We start from the raw sequence: 24,917 nt of genomic DNA, 5'->3' as shown, positions 1-24,917 counted from the left end.
ACAGCAATAAAGAAAAAAAAAAATAAGCTATTGAAGTCTGCTGCTTGCAGCAGTTGAGAGAAGGGTGACCACACATCCTTGAGTCTGGCAGTACCCCCGTTTCCAGGACCTCTGAGAGCACTTGCTGTCTCCACCAAAACTTATGCTTTGCCTTCATCTGCCAGTGCTCTGCAGAGTAGGCTGACCACAGACTCATTAGGCAGCTGAGCTCACAGAACTGGCATCAAGTAATCAAAATACTCTTGAATTTGAAAATACAAAGTTATCTATTCCATTTTTTAAAGAAGTAGATGGGAAATAAGGAGTTCAATACCTCCCCCACCCCAGAGAGGTTCCTCCTCCTTTTTCCAAAAAAAAAATTTACCACAATATACATATGAATTTTCAGAAAGATCAGACAGATATTTAAAGACATCATTACCGACAGAAGCCAACCTATTCCTCATATTACATTTTTCTCAACACTTGCACATACAACAGGAAGAAAAAGACAACCCATCACAGAGCTAGATCGAGTTGGTTTTGCAATCCTGCCACCAGTTACTACAGCTGTGCAGGTCTAGATCTTTAACACGTGCACCTAACAGAGACCGTGGGGTCGGCGCATGCCCAAAGTAGCCCCAGGAACAGGGAGCCCGCAGCATTGTGAGCACTTCTGCAAGCCCCTCCAATCTCCTCTCTCTTGGTTTTTAGCATCAGCAGAGTATACACAGACATCCCGAGAGTCCAGTCCAAAAGATTTAAGTCCCAAAGGCTCTCCTGAAAAGCTGGCCACTCCTCCATTTCAGAGTGCAAATCAAATGTAGAACAAAAAAAAACCAACCAAAACCCAAAACAAACAAAAAAACCCCAACCCTGACAACAAGCCCATACAAATTAACCTGCGCTACACTGCGAACTTTAATTTCTTTCGAGCAGATCAAACACTGAAATTTCAATGCCGACTGAAATTGGATTTACCCTCAGGATTTACCCCTTTCACTTTTACATATAGCTGTATATGCACATCAAGTACCCACAATCTTGTTTTTCCTCAAATAAAATAATTTAATTAAAAACTTAGAAACCTGCTTGCTGTAAATTAGTTATTAGTAAATTGTCATCCATTAATTCTTACCCTGAAGATGGCAATTCTGTTCTTTGCAGAACAAGGAGGTCATAGTGGGAGGTAAAACTTCAGCATCACAAAAACAGCAGCACAAAAAGAGCAGCAGCATCTCTGACTAAATGCTTCACTAAGGAAGTGATATCACAGAATCTGGTGGCCAAAGTATTCTGTGGTATGACTTTCTAAAGTATATTAAAAATGTATTAATTTGCCTAGATGGCAACTTCATCATCATTGCTCAGGAAAAATCCAAAAACCTACAGGAAAGGCCTTCTGAGGTAATCGAAAGCTAAAGAGACATAACATAATTAAAAAGAAGAAAAGAAAAAGAATTGTTGCATTTGTTCTCCTTAGTTATATTAGGAATAAAAAACAAAACTAATGTAATAATGTATCCCAGCAGTTCAAATCTTCTAATTTATGTAGAATGGATTATTACTTAGACAATCTGACCCTGGGCAAAACTTCCTCAGCTGAGAAGATTTACAATCTAATTATGCAGGAAGTTCTGCTGAGACAGTTTGGGTGCAATGGTCTTCTATTACATTAGCTTAGCTAAAATTGCTGCTTCTTCGCTTGCTTGGTGTTCCAAGTACTCACATGAAAACAGAAAATCTTTCATTCGCATCCTTTATTTCCCTTTAGTTTTTCTCACCATTACCGTATGCAGAAGCACTCGTCCTCAGCTGCAAATAGCAGCAAGGGGCAGAGGTTTTTAACAGCAAACTATGAGTTGCCTTTCAGGCTTCTGCTTTGGCCCCTGTTTAGTGAACTGACTTTAAGAAGGACCATCAAAGTGCTTTTCATAATTTTTACAATGATAGTTGCTGGATTATTGCTCCCCTCCATTACTGCAAATGCCCCTATAGAAAGCCTGAAGCTGAAATCTGTTCCCGTACACTTTCTTTTTCATCCTGCATGTAGAAAACTAGTTTATTTTTTTAGGGTGGCTCAGAGATGTTTTGCTGCTGTCTCAGACACCTGAATATTTTTAGCCATCTATTTCATTAGATCAAAAAAAGATCCCTCAACACATACAAAAATAGCGAGAGCTTTACAAGCCTGTAGAGAAGAAGATGGGAAACTTGGGTTTAACCTAATCCAAAGTATTTGCCCCCCCTAGATATATTACAGTGTATTGATACAGTTGAATATACAGACATGTCCTATATTAACATAGATGGAGAAATCTGTGCCTTTTTTTATTTACAGTAAGTGTTTTGATTTCAAAAGGTCAATGGATCATGTCATGGCCTTCAGTCTTGATAATTACCATGTGTAGTAATGCACATTTTTATCTACAGGTGGCAGACCTTTTAAAATCATCTTCAATCAAATTCATTAGACATTTTTGTTGATACCACCACCCACATTAAAAAGTAAGAATCTGCAGCATAAAGTTCTAATTAATGCTGTTCAATTTAGAGGACAGATTTGTCAACAAAGTGGCTCAATTCTCAAAGGCTAGTGACCCCTCTCAGAATGAGAGCCTTAAAAGAAAAAAAAAAAAAAAAAAAGAAATAAGTTGCCCAGTACATGGTAAGCTTTCATTATTTAAAAATCATTCAGCAGCTCAGCAAAGGATTTCTTTTTTTCTCTAAATTAGAAGTTTCACTTCCTTGATTATTAAGCGCTGGCTGGTAAATTAGTGATTTCTTCTTTGATAAGCTTACTTAGAAGAGGAAAAAATAAAAGAATGTCAAAACTGACTTCTGGCAGTTAGAAAGAGAAAAGTGAATCATAAAACTTTTTTGTATCTCAATGAATCATTTTAAAATACCATGACTTCGACTTGTCATCTTATATGCATGTCTAAGGCCCCACTACAAAGCAGAAGAGCACTTATTTACACCAGACTATTATCATTCAATCATATAATCCTGCTTTCAGACTGACTTAGAATTTTTTTCCCAAAAGAACAGTGGAATAGCCCTCTGCATGTGGACAAAAATCATACTGACATCAAGAAGGCTGTCCCAGGGTTTCATCTGAGAGTTGGCCCTAAATCTTCAGTTACACCGGCCCTGGCACTCTACTGCCTTCCACACCTTTTGATCATTTCCACCCATGAAAACTAGACATAGGTGTTACCTGTCACTGTGGCTACATTTCTAATCCTGATGTGACAATTGCCACTACCCTTGCAAAGGCACTAATTATACCAGAATACATGACTATGATAGAAACCTAGTCGAGCTAGGTGAAGCCTAACCCTAGGACAAACTCATCACACTCAACAGCATTTGACGTATTTAACTCTTCCTAAGATCCACAATAACAAGACAAAAACCACACTACCAAAAGGAGGTGCTTGTCTTTGAAACCTTAATTCTGCAAACATTTACTGTTCACAGCAATGAGGTTAAGTACGAAGACTACTACAGGATAGAGCAGACATATTGGGAATTACCTGCATCTGAGTCTCCTGTCAGGCCGACAACAACTTTTAACCAGATTGCTCCCCATCCACTATCGCTAACTGCAAGAAATGTCATTCTATAAAGTATTTGTAAAAATTTAGTACTTGGGATATATATACTTACACATCAATACTACTAAAATATTGCACATATATCCACAAGTTTATAGTAATTTAGGGAAATTTCTTTATCTTGACAGTAAATTTTAAAAAAAACACAAACCAAACCCAAAAATCTTTTACAGTTATCTTTTTGGGGGTTTTGAATAGATTGAAATAGAACCGCAAAGCAGCTTGAATGAGTAACAGAAAGTATAGATAAACTTAAAACGTTGACACCAGGAACACACATGCTGGAGAATATCCTTATTTACTTGCTGATATATGCTACTCCTCCCCCTCCTCCCCAGTCCAAAAGAGTGGGTGAGAAAAATTGTGTACACTAATGTCTTTTGTGGTAACCTAGTAACCTTCTCCTTTTTCTCCATAAGCTCCTCCTTCATACCACACTCTTCCATATTGCTAGCCCTCCAGAGTAATTGCCGTATGTCTTTATATGATTTTGTTTTCCTACCCAATGCAGAGGAGTTGGGGTTATTTTCAATCTTCGTAAGCTTGTAAACAGGATCAAACAGGAACCCGGTCATCAGCAAGAGGAAGGCTAGAAAAATAAAAGCAAATGCATATCAACAATTTTATTCTAAAAAGAAAATACATCCAAAACATGAAACAAAAGCCTGGGCTCTGCTAGACATCCTCCTCCCCGTTTCTTTTCCTTTAGTTCATGAACTCTTTTTTGCAGAACAGAGGCTGGTGTAAATTAATGTGTGACCCAAAACATATCACATGGAAAAGCTGCCACAGAAATATGTAATAGCAAAAAAAAAAAAAAAAAGGAAAGAAAATAAAAGTAGACGTTATTAGAACTAAAGTGGTGCCTCGTATCATGATAAATCAATAAGAAGACTGAACTAGAAGAAAGATACGGCTATATATTCCTGTTTCTCTTGAGTGTTTAAGCAGCTAACCTACACTCACTGATTCTTTTTTTGTATCACCAGCCTAACATGCTTGCATGATTAGCCCGTTTAGCATGGTTAGTGGTGCGAGTACGTCACTGGGAGCAAGAAGCCCTCTGCATTTGCCTCTGCTCTCAGCTGTCACCCTGCGAGCAGCAGGGTTACTCACACGCTTACTCTGTGACTTAGACCCCTGCCTCAAGGCTCTCCAAGCTGCACCTGAGCTTCCTGCACAGGTGACGGAGTGGCATCTCCCCCAGGGATGCCAAAGCCCAAAACTTCAACGACTAACATTAGACAGCATGACTGCCCAAATCCCACCGTGTCCTCCACAGTTCAAAAGCTGTGGCTGCTGACGTTGTGTCCCAAAGTCTTCAGTCTGTTGGTAGAGGGGGGAAGAAGTGTTTTGTGGCACAAGGTGTCAACATGTTGGACGCATGGGGCAGGAGCTGCGACCCCTCTGCAGAGGCCCATGACACTGTTGCATGGAAGAGCACAACCGTGTTGTTTGACCTAGCTGGTCCTGCCTAGCCATAGGCGCCCCATTACCAGCTTTGTGCCTCAGTTTACCTGGCTGCAAAACTGGGAAAATAAGTTCTATGTGACTCCCAAGTGCACATCAAAGCAGTGATTTGATAACATAAATACTCAGTTATTTAGCTGGATCGCATGAACACAGTTGCATAAGCAAATCTGAGACCATAGTTGTGACGTGACGCGACGCATTGAATTCACACAAGCCCTCACCATTTCAGGTGCGAAGCGGCTGTCCTTTCAGTCAGGTTTTGCATCCCTAAGCTGTGTTATTAATATCAATCTAGTCTAACTGAAACAAATTATTTGTAGTATGAAATGCACATATGAATAAAAATAATTAGGAATTTATTTTATTTAATTTTTAAACTACAAAACATGCACCCAACCAAATTCTGCAATCAGCAACCTCATTATATAAAACCAGGCACTTTTCTACTGGTTTAACTTGATGGAATTACTTTGCCAGTCCTAAAGCTCTGAGAGCGCTCTGTGAGAAGCAGCAGCACATAAAAAGACTACCACCAAGAGCAGGTTGGTGCACGAGGTTTTAAAAGGCAACCATCCCTGGTTCATACTGAGCTCTGCATGCAGGCAAACTTTGTGAAGATAAACCTCCACCTCCTATATTATTTTTGATCAGATGAGCAAACAGAAGTGCATTCTCTATATTTTGTATAGAAATTTCCGCAAACATGAGGTTCTGCTCTTAGTAAGATTAATATCTCTGTGGGCTTTTCAAATAAAGCTATGTTGAAGGGGAAAAAAAAAAGTCAGTCTTCAGTGAGGATACGTCATCAAAATTTCCTTTAAAAAAAAAAAAAAAGTCAAGATCTGCGGGAACTTTCAGACTACCTGGTTACCAACATGTCAAAGAACCAGAAACTATAAATTGCGTTAAGCAATTGTGACAGAGTGTATATCTTATTAAACATTCATCAACTAACAAGCTCAACATAAGATTTGTTCTTCATCTTCCTTCCCTAACCAACACATTATTAATACAGCAGACACACACCAAGAGCTGAGGAAAAAACAAGCCCCACTCCACTCACTCCTGCTGAGGATGAGATCCCGGGACAATGAAGACAGGTCAGAGGATGATCAGGCCTGTAACACTTGTTTGCAGTAAACAAATATTCATCCCCGTGTTTTTGTCTTTCCCAGCAACCTAGAACCTTAACCACTCCTATTTAGGAAACATTTGTGGTTTTCCATAAACCTAGGTATTTCTAGATTTTTTTGAAGAAGTCTCGTTTTCCATTTCTATGTACTTAGCACAGTGTCTTTCACAACCAGGCCTGGGCATCTAAACAGGTACAGTTACAACAAGAAAGCATAATAACAACAACAACAGCTGTAAAAATAATAATAATATCCTGAGCTACAATCTCAGCTGGATCCAGGTTAATTTACAACAGTGTGGCCCTCAGTTTATTCCCACACAATAAGCTTAATCATTTTCTAAGTGTTAATTTTACCTACATAAAACTTTCTCGTTGGTGTCAAACAGTACATATCAAAAGGGTTGTTTTATGACTGTTAGAAAATGAAAAACAAAATTGAGGCTAACGACTGGCTGTGAGCTTTGACATGTAGAGGAAGATTTTTTTTTTTTCCAGGAACAGAGCTGTAGATATCTGTATGGGAAAAGACACTTTGGAAAAAAATCAAACCTACTTGGAATAAGCAAAGCTTAATTAATTTGTTGAAATAAAAATAAAAATCTGTTTATACAGGTAAAATACCACCTAATTACAATTATTGTTTATTAATGAGATGATGAGGCAATCCCCAAACATTAATAGAGACTTCAGAATTGTGGTCTTGAGTGGAGTGACAGGATCAGCCAAAAAAGCATCTACTGCCATGTGAAGAAACCAAGACCCTACTCTGCAATTAAATTCAATTTTGGTCTTAACTATGGTTTCCATAGGATGTACCTAAGCGAATTTATACTTTTAGCTAATTTTTTTACTTTCTCTCTATTTCCATAACATGTCCTACAATGTTTTTGTTTCTACAGCAACACAGTTTGGGGACCATTATTTGGGAGGACTGCAAGGGCAGCATTCCAGAAGCAGGCAAGAGCTCTGTGCGCAGAAGTTAAATGCATGGAAAAGCACAAGCAGGAGGCAGGAGACTGAAGAAACCCTTTCCAAAAACTGTCCCAATATGAGAGAAAATTTTAGGTATGAAGAAGTCTCAAACTGGAGCACGCATTCTTACAAAGACTTCTACAACATTATCATACAGAGTAATATATCATATACTGTATAATATACCCTATACTATGTTTTATGTATTGTATTATATTTTACTAATTTGGATTTGTTTGTTTGTTTTTTTAAAAAGAAAACCTTTCCCTGAATTTTAATAGTGGTGAAAACAGATCAACAGCCTTCAAGACAGAAGTTTTGCTTCTGACCACAACCTCCACACAACCCTGCCGGAAGGAGGCTTCCACTGATGCAATCTGCAAGTCCCTTTGTCCTGTTCAACCCTTTGCGTCTTTACTGGGGCCACCAGGAAGACATCACTCAGTGACAAACATCGTGTTGTCTTTTCTGTGATGATGACATTAGCTTGTGATAGTTTTTTTTTAGAAAGCAAACAGAGCAAAGCCCCCAAAATCACAGTCTCATAGAATCACGGAATAGTTTGGGTTAGAAGGGACCCCCAAAGGTCATCTAGTCAGTAGGGACATCTTCAACTAGATCAGGTTGCTCACAGCCCCATCCAACCTGACCTTGAATATTTACAGTGATGGCACATCTGCCACCTCTTTGGGTAACCTGTTCCAGCATCTCACCACCCTCAGAGTAAAGAATTTCTTCACAATATCTAGTCTAAAGCTATCCTCTTTTAGTTGAAAGCTATTACCCCTTGTCCTATTGCAACAGGCCCTGGTAAACATCCCCATCTTTCCTGTAGGCCCCCTTTAAGTACTGAAAGGACACAATAAGGTCTCCCCGGAGCCTCCTCTTCTCCAGGCTGAACAACCCCAACTTGCTCAGCCTGTCCTCATAGGAGAGGTGCTCCAGACCTCTGATCATCTTCTTGGCCCTCCGTTAGACCCGCTCCAACAGGTCCATGTCCTTCTTGTGCTGAGGGCTCCAGAGCCGGATGCAGTACTCCATGTGGGGTCTCACAAGAGCAAAGTAGAAGGGCAGAATCACCTCCCTCGACCTGCTGGCCACGCTTCTTTTGATGTAGCCCAGGATGCAGTAGGCACATCGTCGGCTCATATCTAGCTTTTCATCCACCAGTATCCCCCCAAGTCCTTCTCAGCAGGGCTGCTCTCAATCCTTTCATCCCCCAGCCTGTATTGATAGCAGGGGGGAGGGGGGGATGCCCTGACCCAGGTGCAGGACTCTGCACTTGGCCTTGTTGAATCTCATGAAGTTCACACAGGCCCACTTCTCAAGCCTGTCCAGGTCCCTTTTGACGGCATCCTGTCCCTCAGGCGTGTCAACTGCACCACTCAGCTTGGTGTCATCAGCAAACTTGCTAAGGGTACACTTGATCCCACTGTGAAAATCACTCTGATCAGCCCTTCCCCAGCATAGAATAACAGCAGGATTTTCTGAAGGCACAAGGGAAAAGTGGGCAAAGGCCAGCCTCCATCTTCTGAAGGTGGGCAGTCCTGGGTGGTGGTGGGTGGGATCTCATATCACCTAACTGGGCCGGGAATGCAGAGAAGGCTATCTCATAATCTAACATAGCCTTTGCGAAATAAAACACTGCCATCACAAACATCTGCTGGATCTTTCTCAGGGATAAAAATCAAATGCCCAGCTCACCACACAGCGTGCACAGAAAACGCAACCATTTACAGTCACTGTGACTCACATCTCTCCACATTTCACCTGTGGGGTGGTTAAAGCTGCTTCCAGTTATACACGGTGCAGTGCACTATAGAGAACAGGATGACAGAAACACAGAAACATGAGGTTTTCTGCATGTACTTTCATTTTCACAAGAACTTCCTGAGGCTTACGGTTGTTAGTTTTTAACTCTTCAAGTCTTAAGCCTGCCCACTAAGGTTGAGATGAATGAGTGGAGAAGCATAAAGAAAACTGTGCTGCTACATCTCCTGCGTAACCAATCTGCAGATGAGATCTTCACTGTCTTGGGGTATAATTGGGCAAATTTTTATCCACTCTTTAAAAATTAAACGCATATGAGAAAAAAGCATAACTGTTCCTGGAAACCTGTTGTCTTCAGAAAAGACCGTACCTCCTACTTTCAAACTATGAGTTCTCATTTCACAAGCCAAAATCTGATCCATGTATGGCGCTTTCAGAACATTGCTTTTGATGATATGAACTAGAAAGAATCATAGGCTGGCTCTGGTGGTTTTTTCAAAACAGTCAAAACTAGTCTAAAGAGAGTCGGTTTCGGGGTTGAGTTGGGGTTCTGTTGGGGTTTTTGTTGTTGGTGGTTGTTTTTAAAGTCACTTTTCTGCTAGAAAAATACTAGCCGGCTTGTGCAGGATTATCTCCTCAGTATCTACCTGTTCATGTGGCTGAGGAATAAGAGAAGTCTGGAGGAGTGGGGTTTTTTTATCTTTTTTTTTTTTTTTAATCTATTTGCCAACCAGAGTCATTTATCCCCTATTAGATAAAGTATAATAGACTATACCGAAAGGGTCACTGGCCTTCCATTTAATGATATTGCCGGCACCAATCTACATTTTCCCGACAGTGTCCCTCAACACAGAATAAATGGCTGATCTCTTCACAATAACAGCTGATTTCTATTTATTAAGCTAAAAAGGTCACCATTTTCTACGGCTGGGCCGCCCTGCACTATTGATAATTTTATGCATAAACAAATGGCAAATTTGTGCCACATAAATATGCATTAGCAATTACTTTTTCCTCGGGCAACGCTCGCCGCATGCAAATGTGTCCCTCACAGGGCCTGGTGGCTTTTGTTTTAGCTCTTGAACAGCTAAACAAAAGAGCACAATAAACAGTTTAAAAATTGCCAATCAATAGGAAATGCAAATGCAAAGGTAAATGGCAAGAAACTTGCCCAAACAAATAAAACTAAACCAAAAAAGGAAAACAAAAATCGTGTAAGGAAATAAATAAATAAATGGAAAGGACTATCTCTTCCCTCCCCACACTTCTATCTTCAGCTCTGGGGTTTATTTCTTTTCAATAGAGAGATGGCTGAGGTGCTCTTTGCACAGCAACAGTGGGGCTGGTACTAACGCAGACCTCCGATGGGAGCACCCAGAAGTGTACAACACGCGGGTTGAGTACACGTTAAGCAGGACCCGCACACACATTCAAAGGAAGGAGGCAAAAGGAGAAGGAAGTCTGAGGAAATTCATAGTGGACCCTCGGTTTAGCTTTCTGTGATTTCACATTTCCGTCAAAGATTTTTAAAGAAAAGCTACATGTGAAGGAATCCCTGAAAAAAACTTAAACGTCTTCTGTAAACACTGATTTAGGATTTTATTACTGAAAGTGCCCAGAAAATACCAACTTATCTGTGCCTATGTACAGATGTCTGTAGTAACAGCCTAATGAATGTTGTCACTTGAGAAACTTGAACTACATTATAATTTCCTTTACCCCAAGGACAGAAAGCTTGATTCTCCCTTGTCTTATCCTTGGACTACTCATTTCCGACAGCAAACCATAGTTGTATGTAAGATGCAGGATAATGGAAAAATCAGACCCAGACACTAAATTGGTATGAACATGGAAACCAAAACTGACAATTTTAGGAGAACTGATGATTGCTTTGAATTTTCCCCTTCAACAGGGGATCTTCAGTGCTATAGGGAACTGAGCATGACACGTACTGTGATTATTATCATTTGTAGGCAGGCTATTACATGTGGACAAAGAATCCAGTTCAGTAATGCAGTAACAACACATTGTGCACAAACACATGCTAAGGCCAGCCGTATGACCCATCCAAGCAACCAGCTTTCTTTTCACAGAACTTTCTAAGGCAATAACTCCGTTTTCATGACCGGGATTGGGAAACGGAAGGGCATGAAATATAGCCTGCAGAGTAAGTTGCACCTCATTCTACAAACGTTTATGAAAAAGCCAAACTTAAAACATGTGGGTTATCTTTTGGTTTTTAAAAACATTATTTCAACAGAAATTGAAGAGATTAATCACATGCTTCAAGTGTTTCCCAGATAGAGGACATAATACAGCAGGTAACCCACTTACATTTCTATGATGTTAGTGTCCAAGGTTTTTATTTTTAATAAATGGGAATGTTCCTGTCAATGTAAACATTCAGCAGTGACCCTATGTTTTTCCCACCCAATCCGCTGTCACCAAATGAAAATTTCACAGAATTCTTTTCCATTAATCATGCTAAAAATCAACAAGCTGATAAATATATTTTTTGCCAATTAATTCAGTTAATTTCTTGCCTTTCAGTTTCCTGGGTTTTGGCTTGGATGGTTTTATAACACCACTTTACATTATGACTTTTGATTCTGATAGAAACTGATACAAGCGTTAACAACTATAGTGCCAGTAGTAATTGGTTTTAACCATTCTCATCCTAAGCGTGCTCTTACACGTGGTCCAGTGTGGGAAAAGCTACATCAAGCACAGGACAAGATATGCCCTCACAAAGCAAAAGTCCTCATTTTAGGCTTTTAGCCCAGAGCACTCCCCACACCAGTAGCACATTTCAGCCACAAATCCACAACTTTCAGTTTCTGTAAATGACAAGTAGATGACCAATACAACACGGTAAATGTGAGATATACAGAACTTCCCCCTTGTCATCAATCCTTCTCTGTTCTGCTTTTCCCATTATCGTACACACAAAAAATGGAAATCGATAGCACCTCCTGCTTTGGGTAAGTCAAGGCATATCCAACAATTGCATGCCTGTAAGAGAGAGCATCCTTGGCTAAGACATGCTGTCTTCTGCAACTGGCCTCAGAGCTGCTGGGCAGCTGCTTCTCAAACATGCCCATGCAGTCAAGGGGCATCCGCCTGATAGCATATACACTGCAAATCCCAGAGTTCAGAAATGACATGTCACAGAAATTTGCATACCATTTTGTTATGTTAAATGTGATTGAAAGACCCATGATTATACACAAAGTTCTCCTAAGGTCGACAACAGAGTAAAAAAGGCATGAGCAGGTATGCTAAAGCAAGATCAAATAAATTGTTTAAATGTCACTGCAAAGGTAGCTCTCACGAATGTCTCTGTGGCCAGTCTACTGCCATTAACATAGTTAGAAAACCTGTAATAGGAAGAAAATTATTACTACATAAAATATTCCTGCAAAGAGACACTGCTGCAGAATTGAAATGAAAAGATGTAGCTCAATCTGTTAATGCCCATCCCACATGTGTGAATGTGATGAACAGTGGAGAATGAAATGACAGTTAAATCTCTGTTAACAAGTGTATTTTAAATAGTATACGTGGATCTTTCTGTATTGGTACCATGTCTTAACAAACTCTGATAGGGCTATTCATGTTAATCCCCAAAACTAGCACTATCAAAACAAAACCTCCAGAGAAGATACCAAGAATGGCCATTTTCTGTAACAGTGGGTGGAGTTGTTTTTGTGAGAAGTATGCAGCTCAGGAGGATGAGATGGGAATAGAGAAGAAATTATTTGGTCAAATTCAAGCAGCCCTCTTTCTCTCTCCCAATAAGCTTGGCTCCTACTCTTCCTATCTAACCTCCATTTTCAATGGAAGTTTTTGTCGCTAATGGTTCAAAGAAAATTTTTTCTTTAAAAAAGAAAGAAATCAGTACTCGCACAACTGCAATCTTCATAGAAGCATGCTTTTAATAGCAGAGAATTCATTTTTCTTTCTGCTTTGTTTACAGCTTTCCTGGAAAGCTTTAAAGCTAAAACTTGCTGATAAAAGTATCCTATTTCTTACATACTTCCAAACACAACAGTGAGTTTCTTTAAGAACTTTAATACTGAACAGAGCTGTCATTGATAGTGTCTAAATGCTTGATGTATATATTTTTATATGCTATACACTAGATGACAATACAGATGCTGGCACAGCTGCGTGATGGACTTTTAGAATTATTTAGTCAGACATCAATTTTTTCCTTGATGTGATAGATAACATACATTATTAGATGATTACACACATGCACACATGTGCACACACACTAACCTATGAGGACATTCAAAACAGTCTAATTTCAGGCATTACAGATTAATCCCACCTTTTTCCCCCCCCAGACAAAGTATTAACACTTCAAGCTGTGTTCTTCTAATACAGCTACACCCCTCCTCTTTGATTCTCCATTCTTCTCCCTTCACTTGATTGCTTTCAGTTGTTTTGAATTGGGAAACATCAAAAACTGTCAGCAAGAATTTAGCATGAATTAGTATCAGAAAATTAGTGTTTTTCTTAATTAAAGAAAATACGATGTTTTTGTTCTGCCCATCTCCTCCTTCCTCTCCCCACCCCACCCCAACAATAACCAAAGCGTGCCTCTGCAATCAATCTAGTGTCTGAAAAGCAAGATGGATTTCTTCTCTTTCCTGCATTTTCACTACCAGTAATAACTCCATGATTAAGACTCAGCTGACAGTTCTCATGCCACAGAAGCTGAAAAAAATCCAGCTCACTCCTCCAGCAGCTGAATTGGTCCGGGAGTATGGGGGGGAGAACGGGATGGGGGGAGACTTCCATCAGTCAGATAAACATATCTGATCTGAAGACATCTACAGTAAGGCAATGCTCCCTGCTCAAAGCTACAAAAGCACCCATCCCAGGCAAGTACAGGCTCTCAGCAGATAACAGATTTAAGTATTCCACTCAAAATAGTAAGAAAAATTCTGAAGGTTTCCATATGAACCCGGCAGAATTGACCAAATGTATCCATCTGTTCGCTTTCATATAAGCAATATGTACGCTGCCAGTATTGGACCTCTTCTAGGGCAGGGCCCTGGGACTTAAATTACATCTGCCACTTCCCCGATTTACAGCAGCCTCATCAGCAAAGCATGATTTTTTTTTAAAGCCTCAAAATAGCATCCTGAGGAAACACACAAGAAAATTACTATTTCTACATTTCCTCCCTTTTCTACCTGATGACTTTGCCTCAGTACCTAATATTAATATCAAATGTGATGTTCTGAGCTGAGAAACATGGAAGCACTTCAAGAAAGCCTTTTAGTGTCTCATTTCCATCTCCTTAGCTCAGAAGGGACTATTTCATAAGCAAATTTGAACACCTTCAAGCAACTCATGATGAGAGTATCCAGAATCGAATTAGTTACCTCGCCTCTATTAAAACTGGCAAAGCAGCAAATCCTCATCCCTCCTTGCAGTATATAATCACCAATACAACAGGCTGACTAGAACCTCCAAATATGGCTGCACCTTACATACCCCAAACTTGAGTTATAATAGTTTAATACAAATTATTTTTGAAAATCGGTATTGCTGATAATGTTGCTTTTTTCAGATATGACAATTTTTTCAGATGCAACCATGAAAATCTGCTTCCTTGAATGCAAAGCAGTATTTCTTACTTTGGCAGTACACGCAACCAGGCAGCACCAGCAGTGCCATAGTAAAAGGCAAAGTAAATTTCAGAGTAATTCACTAAACCTCTGCACTAGTCCTCTTCAGAGAACAGAATTCTCTCCAACCTATGCTGTAAAGCCTCTCTTACGTAGTTTGCCTGCGTCCCCAGACATCTGCTCTAAGTATCAGCAGGAAGCGCACCACTGCTGGTCAAACCTTTACCACCACTTCACCAGAAATGACACACTCCTCATTGTGGTTGGCCTAATGTTATTTTTTTATATATATATATATATATATATATATTATCTACAAGAAAACAATTGCAGCAGCCAAATGCCACCAAAACTGTGAATAAAAAAAATTGAAAAACTGAACTGCTATGGCCAAATGCATTACCATTCATGACCTGAGCCACAGATCTTTTCTCAGGTCACCCTGGCTGTCAAGTGACTTAGCTTAAATCATTTCTGGATGACCTTGAAATGTGCCTGGGGGAATGTGACCCTTGTGACTTGCCCTTTGCTACCAGCCACCTGAACGCTGTCCAAGTCTGGGGAAGAGGGGGCTCTCAGTTTGCACATAAGCAGAAAAGACCCTCTGAAAATCAGCACAACAGACTGAAGAGCTTGGTACATTGGGTGTGCTCCATCCTTACACAGCTCTGCATGCCACCCCTATCATGCCAACCTCCTTCACCCCAAAGGCCTCACAAGTTTCTCCCCCAGTGGCTCTTCTGAGTCATCAGAAAGCTCCCAGGAATTAGCACCGGAAAGCACTAGCAAGACAGTGAAAGCTCACACCCCTCTGCTTGCTTCCAAATTGTAAAGACAGACGAAGCCGCCTGACTCAATAAAAAGACCTAGAGCACAGAAAAGCAGCACTGAGAAAAAAGGAGCAACAGGGTCTGACAGGAGCAGAGGAGCAAGAAGCACGGGTGAAGATGAGAAAGATAAAAGTAAGTTAGAGTACCCAGGAGAATGCATCAACGCTGCCAGAGGACACTACCCCCACAACCTGGAGTTAACTGCTGGACTTCTCACTGAATCAACCCATCTGCTGCTGTTCACAACTACTAGCAGAAACACCTCTTAGTGGCCAGTGGTTGCAGCAGTAATAGCCTACTACTACTACCAGCAATTACTCCACCAGCTCAGGTGGCAGTGCTCTCTACTGAGTATCTGTAAGTAACAGCCCTCTGGTGACCTAAGTGAGTGGGAAAGGGCAGCGGAGCTCTACAGGGTAATACCTTATTTTTCAGCTTTACGTAACAAAAATTCTCTGGTTAAAAAAGGCCGAATAAAAGTGAGCATTCAACAAAATACTATCCTTAATTACAAAATACTATACTTAAGATTGTACAATCATTCCTAATTTAGCCATTGAAAGCATGAGCTAAGATTTAGTCTTTGCGCATACGCAATACTCTAATTACACGATCACATTCCAATTTTTTCTAGAAGGATATCACCCAAGAAGAGCCAGCTCTGGGAATGAACATGAGTTGCATATTTAAAAGACAAAGTTGCTTGCAGGACCATTAACTCATTCATTTTAGGTACCGGAACCTGAGAATTGAAGGCAGCAGAGATTTGCAAGCAAAAGGACAACTTTTGCAGGAATCCAAAATCTTTGCAGGAAACCCTTAGTTGTACATGCCCCACTTTCTGACCTGGTACACCTGAACATGTACTTGCGTATGCCATATTTTGCAGTCAACTGATGCTATATTTTAAAGATACAAACAGTTATAATAAAGTGAAAACAACACTTTGAAAAGTCAGCTCTGACCCAGATGCATTTAGAAGCCTGTCACAGCCGTTAGCTTCCCCACACGTTGAACGGAGACAGAAGGGGGCATTTCTTTCTCTCCACTGACTTAACAGAGGCCTCCCAACAGCATCCTTTCTGCTTAAGTTAGATACCTTCTCTCCAGTTATCATGGGAAACTACCAGAAAAGGCTAAGTGTCTGTATCTACCTGGGGTCAGTCACTCAAATGAAAGCCCAATCCCTCTACCAGCCTACCGCCAGGCCAGCTTGGTGCCTGGCTTGCCACATGGCTCTTGCCTCCTGGCTGCACAGCAGCTTCACTTTGGAAGAAGGGTAGAAAATGGTTTCCCTCAGGGTTCCCCTAAGCCAGGTGGGTGGCATGGGCACTCCTCTGGGGTATGTGGGTTCAAACACTTTCAGGTGGTCCAGGAACCCCCCCAGACAAATAAATATACAAAATCAGGCAGACTTAAATGAACTGGATTGCTGCCAGGATTTAGGTCGACTGTAGTTACATAGCTAAGATTTGAGTGAATTGGGCTGTTTACTTCCCCTTCAAAAACTTTTCCCCCACCTGTAAAAGGGATACAATACCAACAAGACAGATGTTGTGAGATCCATTAACATCTTTACAATAAACAGATGATTTACTGATAAACATCACAGAGAAGTCCATAGGAAGTTATTAATTTTCACATGTATTTATTATACGAATAATATTATGGAATTGCTGATTTTAAGATGGGGTTTGAATGAGTGCAGAATATGCCTGCCACAGGGCCACACGAACAATAGGGATTAAAAAAATAATATTGAATATCTTCTCATTCTGTCAGCACCATCACTTCAGTGGTCTGATATGTGATCATGTAATTAAAGACTGTATCATAATGCATATGCACAAAGGGGCTGAATTAAGGTTGTGCAGACAAATCTAATTCTGGCATTTCCTATGCTTTGAGTGCCTGACTTGACAATCTTAGCATTCATTTAACAAACAGTTTCTGTATGTAATACCATACATCATATACACGTCTGTAAAATCTTCCATATTGCTGCATATTCTGATTCTGTAAGGTGTGTTTACACACATGAACACACATACCCAAACTGCAAAAGTAGAACAATACACAGACTTATTCTGGCCATTGCCCTTTTCCCTTTGTACAGCATATTCTTGCCATTATATTTACCACCATCAAGAATATGCTGCTCAGGGGTGCCAGCAGGTAAAATGTTCTTTTACCTTTTACTTTTAAGTACACGGAATATGTCTCAACACTTCCAGCTTCTTACCCACTGCTAAAAACTATTTTAAATAGCACCTACTGTGTACGGGCCATTTGTGGATCAGAGCACACGTGCACAAATACGTGGAGCTCTCGCCCTGGGTCCTGAACAGAGGCTCTTCTGTTAAGAAGAGCCTGCAGAGGTGACCACTCCCTGGCATTTTAAGAAGCTAGGATTAAGGCAGACATCGCATTCGGCTCTGTGCTACACACAGCTCTTCAGCCTGCTGTGTGTGCCCCGAGGAGACTTTGGCTTTTAGGGCTGGAGAAAGGACCACTCTCCATTGGTGCTAGAAAGGTGGATGAAGAGCTTTGATCATCTTTCCTCCTAACTCACTGTCATAACTCCCATTGATTTAACCACGAGTATGAGCAAACTCTTCCTTTTTACATGTTGTAGTTCAGTTTGGTTTGTCCTTGGTAAAATACACCTTTTTCTTTCCCTCTTCTGATTTCAGTGCTTTTTCTACCTACTGAGCAGAACTTTCATCACAGCCCTTAAGGAACTGGCAGAACTTTTCTGTGCTTTCTTACGAAACACTGACTGTTTTGTCAGCCAGGCTCTGGTCGGACACTAGCATGTACCCAATTATGGAATTTTCCAGCCTGCCATTGTTTGCCCTCCCAGTTCTCACAGTATCAATTTTAACTGTGATCCTTGTGACACACAGGTAGTTTTGCCAGATGCTTCATTCCCAGCCAGGAGAAGATGTGTCAACTCAGTGCATATCCACCATTTCTAGCCCAAGCACTATCCGTTGCTTTACAACATTGTAATTCATGAGATGATACCTTAAATACATGTTTCAAAACAAAAGAACAAACCTCACACAAACAACCTTAAATGCTAACAGTATGTTACAACATATATACACTGGTCTACAGCTTTCGCCACAGCCATACGTGACAAGATGCATCATTTGGTCAGATTTTAGCATGCGTGCTCTTGCGTACAATAAACACAGCTGTTAGACCTCTGAGGCAGGTGAGCATCCCCTCACTGAGGGAAAAAAATCACCCTGGTTTGTACTAATGATAGCCACAGTAAACTCCAGGACTGAAATAATGGGAATTTCCTCTTGCACAGTTTTATAAAAACAATGCTGAGCACTCACAGGCACTAAAACCACCTTGAATCTAAGCTTCCCAAGAGGCAGTTTGCAGTCTCACACAGTTAACAGTCTAGATCCTTTCCTCCTCCTCACACCAGTTTTCTCTCTCAATTTCATAGAATGCAACCTACAGTTGTCCTAGAATTTCAGAAAGTGATAATTTTCTGTAGAGGTAGTTTATCTGACATTGGGCCTATAGCACAGGAGGGCACTTGTAGCTTCTAATCATCCTCTCCATCTGTTCACCATAAGCAATGTTGATCTTCAAATTACACAACCTACACAATCCTGAAAGAGTCTTTTACTTTCCGGTAGGACAATCTGCTCCTTCCCTTTCCCCGTTTATTGCAATCTGCAGGATCCTTGCACTGCCGCACATACGGAGAATGAGAACATATCAATCCACCCTAAATGACCTCGAAAGGCTGAATCAGTTAACCAAAATAGGCAGAAACTGCAGCTTTCCAGTAGACTTTCCCCTCCTTGAAGTTATTTGTAAATTCCTCTTTGCAGCGCAGACTCTGCAGTAAGGCTAATTCTAAATTTACACAGTCCCAAACAACGCCAAAATTATTAGGTGCTGGTACCACCACAGGGTCCAAAATACTGTTCCCGCAGCTTGCCCTGAGCCATTCTGCCCAATGCAGCCTGGTCCTGCTTCAGGCACCCGGCCTCAGAGCTGGCCGGGCTCGGCACTGTGCCACCCACACCTCTCCCCACGCTCTGCAAGGTGTCTGCGACAGCGTGGATGGCCAGGAGGGGCGACAAGCAAGCTGGCAGCACTGCACTCCTTCGTCTGCCCAGGAGACAACTGTTTCAAAGCAGAAACGTGATGGGTGAGGCTTCCAGGAGAGAAAACAGGCAACCGCGATGAGGAAGGGGAGAGCCCAGAGGCTCCAATACCTGACCATGGGTGCTCCCACAAGCTCAGATGAAATGGGAAGCATTTCATATAATACAGAGAAGCATTTCATAAAATACAGAGAAGAGGAAGAGAGGAAACAGCTACCCAGCCCTCCAAAACCTCAAATGACCCATTTGCCTGAAAGATTTGGTAGTAACAGAGCATTTTGGGATATTTTCCTGTAGTAGAAATATTGTGTGTGCTGTTCCATCATTATACGGCTGCTGCCCATTGCATCCCTCCTGCTAGCAGCAATTGAAAGATGATCCATAAAGGACAGATGAAATACTGGTTCCTTGCCAAAAATGCTGTAACCACAGCATGTGGTTTCCATACTACCATCACACACCTTGTCATGGTTCAGTGCAGTGATCCCCAACCAGGGAGCTGAAGGTGAGATGTCAACTGCAAGATCTGAGATCACCCACAGCAACCATGCTTCACCACCAGCAGCGACCCTCCTGGCCCACAGGGGCCACAACACAAGATGCTGCTCGCAGCACACAACTTGCTTGGTATTGTCAGCCACAAGCCCGGAAAGGCAGGAGTCCGTGGTGGTTAAGTGGCATAAAAAAACTGCTAGATATATTTAAAAATAAAAACACAAAACCACAAAAAATTCTCAAAAAACTACACAAACACCAAAACAGGTCCATCTGCCCTGTAGCCAAAAGATGCTCCACAACATGGAGCTCAGCAGCACAGGGTAAGTTAGCCCAAGTAGGGTCAGTCAGGGTATTAGTGACACTTAAGGACAGCTAGTATATGGCTAAGTGTCTGCCATCACTTTGGCAGCTTTATCACACACCGATAGTTGGTACCACCATACACACTACAAAACTGTTGTTGAGGTTGTTAGCACACAAGCCATTGCATCTGCACTTCTCTTAAAGCTCCATCTCCTAGACATCTGTGAATGCATGAGAATTCAGCTTGCATTACATTTTCATTCAGTCTCTATCCCTCCTGTTTCTGGGGAAAGCTGGTATAAGCACTGCTTCTGACTTAATGCCTGAAGTAAAACAAAACCATCAGGATGTATTTTATTTTCATCCTAACATTTATAAATCAGATTTTTTTTTTCAGGTTAGGCACTTAAAAAAAAAACAACCCAAAACCTGGCCTAATATTACTAGAAAATGTCTCCAGGTATTTGAGACTTCAGGCATAACCAACCAAGGATAGCAGGGATGAGTGCAAAGGGATGATTAGCAACATCTTACCCCAACATATGCCCCCAGTCTGGCAAGGAGACCTGAAAATGTGGCAATATGACTTTCCTACAGCTCTCGATATCATTTGTTAACCATACTACAACATACTGTTTGTAGCTTCTTCTGCCTCAGAAATGGAGTCTTGATACACATATCCCCGCAAGAAACAAAACTTCCAAGATGTACTTTGGTCTTGGGCAAATTTATTCCAGGCATCGGAAGCAGCATGTCCTTCTGACACAGGGCAGTGGCAAGGAGCAAGGTGTATGCTATGCTACAGCCCCAGTGTTTGAAGTCTCCAATTCAATAAACATTGCAATGAGTAAGGACTTGATGTTTTCCTTCCAAAATGTTTATTTGTCTGTATTGTTGTTTCATATTGGCTCTGCCGGCTGATGTGCCTGTGGATCCTTGTAGATTACAATTGAATTTAGTTATATCAGGTTTGCAAATGAGAAGCAACACAGAGCATACATTTTGTTATTCTTTGCTTCATATACATAGATGGTCATGTACTTTATTTATATGATCAAAGGTTACTAAACCACTCCAGCAGCTGTACAAAGCAATTCCAAATCAAGCAATTCAGTATCAGGAGTTTCACATTGTCAAAATAGCTTTTTTTTCTTTTTTAATATAAGGAGCTCTAAAATTTGTAATGGGTCAGGGTGGATTTAGTTTTCTGGGGTGTTAATTTTCAGAAGGAGCAAGCACTGACAGTTCCTGTTGTCTTGAAAGGGAGATACATGGGTACACCACATTTGCAGTCATATCCTAAGCAGCAGTTTGGAACTGCTTGCCAGGCTGCACTGCAGCAACAGGAAAATAATAGAGGGTATGGATGAGCCTTAGTTACAAAGGAACAGGTTCCTGCACAGCAACCTTTTCAGTCCTTTTCCTAGAAAGAGCTGATTGCAATTTTAAGGAACAGGACATTAACAAATGGGCCCTGGCACGGAAATTATCTCCAAAGGACTAGTTGATATTTATGATTTTAGGTTGCAAGAGGTAACATAGCTTTCACTGTGCCTAGAAAAGGTAACTTAGGAGAAGATGTCACTGTGATTGGTCACAAGTCTTAACGTTCCTTTACCTCCATTCCCAACAATCCTGCAGTGAACACACCAACATCTGTGTGTCTTATGCTCAGTGGGGCCAAGCAAATATTGTCCACTGCCTTGCTGAGGACCATGTCTTCTTCTTACTAGTTCCAAACACATCCCACTGAGACCAATACATTCAAATGAAGAAAACTTACAACCGAAAACACAGTAATTTCCACTGACTGATCATGTCACAGGACTCATGAGATTATCCTCTTACAAGCCTCAAAACCATAATCTACAAATATTCCTACACTGTTAGGTGGAGCCCAAGTTCTACTGCATATGGCCATATCTTCTCTGCCCAGACTGTCAGCACACCCTCTTTTAACTGCATGAAGCAGCATCCAGTTCTGGGCTCCCCAGTTCAAGACAGACAAGGAGAGATTCCAGCCGAGGGCTACGAAGATGATCAGGGGGCTGGAGCACCTCTCTTATGAGGACAGGCTGAGAGACCTGAGTCTGTTTAGCTTGAAGAAGGCTGAGAGGGGATCTCATCAATGCTTATAAATATCTGAAGGGTGAGTGTCAGAAGGATGAGGCCAGACTCTTTTCAGTGGTGCCCAGCAACAGGACAAGGGGCAATGGGCACAAACTGGAACACAGGAAATTCCATCTCAGCATGAGGAAAAGCTTCTTTACTTTGAGAGTGACAGAGCACTGGAATAGGCCACCCAGAGACGTTGTGGAGTCTCCTTTGGAGACATTCAAAACCCGCCTGGATGCATTCCTGTCCAACTTGCTCTGGGTGAACCTGCTTTGGCAGGGGGGTTGAACTAGATGATCTCTGATAGTCCCCTACCTGTGATTCTGTAAAGCAACTGGGCAAGAACCTGGGGGAGACAAATACTACTTTTTCACTAAATAAGAGTGTGGGCATTGAGGGGTCAGAAATGCAAGATATAAACTAGTAAGACAAGCTGAGAAATAAGTTTAAGAAGCTTGAATGTTGTTGTAACAGTAGCCAATGGAAGACATTCATAATATCTTTAACCATAGTGGGATGCCTCCACATACCAGGGATGCTGGTGGCAATATGATTAATATCCCAGGTACAAAAGAACAAGGAAGTGGGTTTCAGCCTGGTTTTTAACTCAAGACCCTGGGGGGAAGGAATTAGTTCAAGCCTGGAACAAATCTGAGGAAATTAATGATAAATCAGGCAGCGGGGTCAATGTACTATAAGGGACACATCTAAAGCCATTATTTTATAACAGCTGATGGCAATAGCTGCTCGGGAGGGAAAAAATAAAATGCTGATTTTACAGATATTCAGGGGGTGGGAAAAAGAGCACTCTAGGGAAAAAGAGCAGAAAAGACGGCAGGATACAAAGGTGCACCAAGATTTATTGAAAACCAGAGGGGAAATAAAAGCTAAGGGAAATGAACATTCAGAGCACAGAAAACAGACATTGCAAAGCACATTAATTAGACAGAATACTAAAGTAACCGCTTTTAAAAAAAATTTTCAAACAACAAAAAAAAGCAGTTTACCAACAAAACCAAAAGCATCACTGCAGTCAAGAGTCAAGGTGCACAGAGCAAAAAGCCCCGTGATCCCAATCACAGTTCAGCCATACTGACTAGATATTCCCCCCTGCCTTTTTCTGTTTCTGACTACCACTGGCTAGGTAATAGCAAGCTTAATACATCTAGATTTATGATTAAAGAGTACTTAGAAAAGATTGATTTGCCCTGCCCGACAGCAAACATGAATAGCCTAGAAAAAAGAAATAAAGGGTTAGAAATCACACAGGCTTCACAAGACATGAAAGGGGACAAAAGTGCTGGCCTTAGTGGCTTTTCTTTGAAAAAAGTCCACCCCCAAAACTTCAGATTACATACCCCTTTGTACCAGAGGCAGTATAATAAAATGGTGCATAGAGTGATATCAACATGAATTTTGCCCAAGAAGAAATCACTGAATGCATAAACAAACTTTTCCATCCTTACATGTCTTGCATACTACACTCTTTAAATACATGCATCAAGCCTAAGAAAACTTATGCGGTGCAGGTTAAAACACGTTCATAGGGCACCGTACACTATTATTTACTTGTCAACCACCACATTCACTCAAGAGGGGTTGGCTTTCAGAGAAGTCAGATAATATTCAGTGTCAGTATCTAGTTCATAATAAATGATATCTAAATGCAACAAGCCACTACGGATAAAAATCTCCTATTCAATGCTCATCAAAATACATAAGAGGCGCTAAATCTTGACACCCAAAAGAGAGATTAATACATTCCCTCAATACAGACTCAAGAGTACTGTCACTGCCACTGTCAGTGCCCAAAATTTCTCCATTCCTCCTCCTGTGCTGAGGGCTGTGACAACCATCCTGGCGGACTGACATGCACTGACACACTCTGACCAGAAATAAGAGGAAGATGTAAAGTATTTGCTACTAGCCAGCTGTCCACAAAATAAAGTCTAGTTGCTCTGTTGACAGGAATGGAAGGCTCAGCCACTCATTTACAGAGTGATCTTCCACTTTGTTTTGAGCGAGCACTGAGTAATGCACGGCACACTCAGAGCTCTGCAATCCCCTACCTATCATGTGCTGCAACTATCCAGGATTTCATCCTGAGCAGCTGTCAACTCAACATTTTCAAGAGCAACAAATTCATTAAAATCGTATAATTATGGCTGAAAATTTCCAAGATAGCTAGGACATTTAATCATACAGCTTGGATTCAAATTAATAAAGTCTCAAATACTCCAACCAGTCTTAAAAATCCCAGACTATACATCTATATATTTGTCAAATGCCACAAATTATTCAGATTATTAAAAAGGTCTTATCCTTAAATTACTCTTCTACTTTTAAAGTTCAGCTCCCATAGTAACAAAACTTAAGTGAAAAGTATTCAGAAGAACAAAATTAAAATGAAAGTACACATGGTACAGTGCAGATCTTTCAAG

General features: G+C 41.0%; 1 protein-coding gene across 22 annotated transcripts in view; it reads right to left on the bottom strand.

Moving 5' to 3' along the window:
• The window catches only part of SOX5 (SRY-box transcription factor 5), a 656,593-nt gene that overhangs the window by 486,826 nt on the left and 144,850 nt on the right, over positions 1-24,917 (bottom strand). For all 22 annotated transcript variants that reach the window (XM_074586204.1, XM_074586316.1, XM_074586286.1 and 19 more), the window contains exon 2: positions 4,102-4,188. The gene's annotated coding sequence lies outside the window, so the exon portion shown is untranslated. The remainder of the gene's footprint in view (positions 1-4,101; positions 4,189-24,917) is intronic.

Source organism: Larus michahellis, chromosome 1 (genome assembly GCF_964199755.1).
Source record: "Larus michahellis chromosome 1, bLarMic1.1, whole genome shotgun sequence".
NCBI lineage: Eukaryota > Metazoa > Chordata > Aves > Charadriiformes > Laridae > Larus > Larus michahellis.
Note: the sequence above shows the minus strand (reverse complement) of the source record. Positions and strands in the feature narration are given on the sequence as shown.